Genomic DNA, 2,460 nt, shown 5'->3' with positions numbered 1-2,460 from the left:
CGTAAATCCCTAAAAAACATTTGCTTCAAAAGCTTGTTATTCAAACCCTAAAATAAGTTATATTAAAAAAAAAAATTTGGAACTAATAGTATTTAAAAAAATTTACATTAAGTTTTTTGGAAAATTAAATTTTTTGGAATATATATTTTTTTTTTGGTAAATTCAAACTTTGAATTTTTAATAATATATTGATGTTTTAAAATATTCAACTTATAATTTTTTTAAACACATTTTAATTTTTAATTTTCTGAAACATATTTCACTACGCCAGAAATGACATTTAACAGCGCCCATTTTACAACGCTTTCTAAACACAAGCGCTGTTGTAATTATATTTTAAAAATAACGGAACCTATTACAGCGCTTTTTATGTAAAGCGTTGTAAAACAAGCGCTGTAGTAGGTCATATAACGTTTGCGCATCACGTTATAAGGATTTTACAGCGCTTGTCAAAAAAGCGCTGTAAACGGAAGCGCTTTCGTAAATGTGTTACAGCGCTTTTTTCACAAGCGCTGTAAAACACATGCGCTTTCATTGAATTTAACTACCTATTACAGCGCTTTTTTCACAAGCGCTGTAAAACACATCCGCTTTCATTGAATTTAACTACTTATTACAGCGCTTTTTTCACAAGCGCTGTAAAACACATCCGCTTTCATTGAATTTAACTACTTATTACAGCGCTTTTTTCACAAGCGCTGTAAAACACATGCGCTTTCATTGAATTTAACTACCTATTATAGCGCTTTTTTCACAAGCGCTGTAAAACACATGCGCTTTCATTGAATTTAACTACCTATTACAGCGCTTTTTTCACAAGCGCTGTAAAACACATGCGCTTTCATTGAATTTAACTACCTATTACAGCGCGTTTTTCACAAGCGCTGTAAAATACATCTTTCAAATAATTATATACGTTGGAAACCCTCATATCCTCTACATCTTTCAAATAATTATATACGTTGGAAACCCTCATATCCTCTACATCTTTCAAATAATTATATACGTTGGAAACCCTCATATCCTCTACATCTTTCAAATAATTATATACGTTGGAAACCCTCATATCCTCTACATCTTTCAAATAATTATATACGTTGGAAACCCTCATATCCTCTACATCTTTCAAATAATTATATACGTTGCGAACCCTAATATCCTCTACGTACTGTGCGGCCATCTACGTTGTCTAAGGTATTTTTTACACATGATCTGTTATGTTTTGAAATTGTCAAAAATTGTCAAAAACTCATACCACATGATCTGTTCTGTTTTGAAATTGTCAAAAATTGTCAAAAACTCATACCACATGATCTGTTCTGTTTTGAAATTTTTAGTTGATATTGGTTTCTTTTTGAAACTTGTTGATATGTTTTGAAAGCTTATTATTTTTGTTACTGCATTTATATAGGTGGTATAATATGGATAGGAAATGGATTTCAGCCAATCGATTGTCAAAAGAGTATGAAATTGGAGTGAAGGAGTTTGTTGAGTTTGCAGTGAAGAATGCAAAAGATCCAAATAGAGTAGTTTGTCCTTGTTTAAAATGTTGTTTTGGAAAACGTGTTAGAGAAGATGAATTAGAAGGACATCTAGTATGTAATGGAATTGATCAAAGCTACACATGTTGGATAAGACATGGTGAGAAAAAAAAAGGAAACATTAATTTTGAGAATAGTTCTACATATGCTTCAACTGATTTCGATACAGATACATATGAGCCGGACCGAGTTGATGAGATTGCAAAAGCAGTTGAAGAAGATCTTCGAGATTGTCCTAAAATGTTTGAAAGTTTGTTGAGTGATGCAGAGAAAGAATTATATAATGGTTGTACTAAATTCACAAGACTGTCAGCGATATTAAAGTTGTACAACTTAAAAGCGAGTAATGGATGGTCTGATAAAAGCTTTACGGAATTATTAACACTCATAAAAGATATGTTGCCAGATGATAATGAACTTCCCAGTCGAACCTACGAGGCTAAACGGATTTTGTGTTCTATTGGAATGAGTTACGAAAGGATTCATGCGTGTCCTAACGATTGCATTTTATTTCGAAACGAATATGAACTACTTAAGGCGTGTCCGAAATGCAATGTCTCTCGATATAAGAAGAAAGAATCTACTCCAGCAAAAGTCGTGTGGTATTTTCCTATAATACCAAGATTTAGGCGCATGTATCGCAGTGAAGAAGATTCAAAACACTTGACATGGCATGCAGATGAAAGAATTAGAGATGGAATGTTTCGACACCCTGCAGATTCCCCACAATGGGCAAAAATTGATCACGAGTATCCTGAATTCGGGATAGAGTCAAGAAATCTAAGACTTGCACTTTCTACTGATGGAATGAATCCACATGGTCTTCAAAGCATCTCACATAGCACGTGGCCTGTGATTTTGGTAATATATAACCTACCTCCATGGTTATGTATGAAGCGTAAGTTTATGATGTTGTCTC

The 2,460-nt window shown here is 33.2% G+C and overlaps 1 long non-coding RNA gene across 1 annotated transcript; it reads left to right on the top strand.

The window, feature by feature from the left end:
* Positions 1-1,073: 1,073 nt before the first annotated feature.
* LOC140920847 (uncharacterized) lies at positions 1,074-1,880 on the top strand. Its single transcript, XR_012163399.1, has 2 exons — positions 1,074-1,194; positions 1,412-1,880. It is a non-coding gene; the product is annotated as an uncharacterized lncRNA (long non-coding RNA).
* The last annotated feature ends 580 nt before the right edge of the window (positions 1,881-2,460 follow it).

The sequence above is a fragment of the Cicer arietinum genome, chromosome 6 (genome assembly GCF_000331145.2).
Source record: "Cicer arietinum cultivar CDC Frontier isolate Library 1 chromosome 6, Cicar.CDCFrontier_v2.0, whole genome shotgun sequence".
Lineage (NCBI taxonomy): Eukaryota > Viridiplantae > Streptophyta > Magnoliopsida > Fabales > Fabaceae > Cicer > Cicer arietinum.
This window is presented reverse-complemented; position numbering and strand designations above follow the sequence as displayed.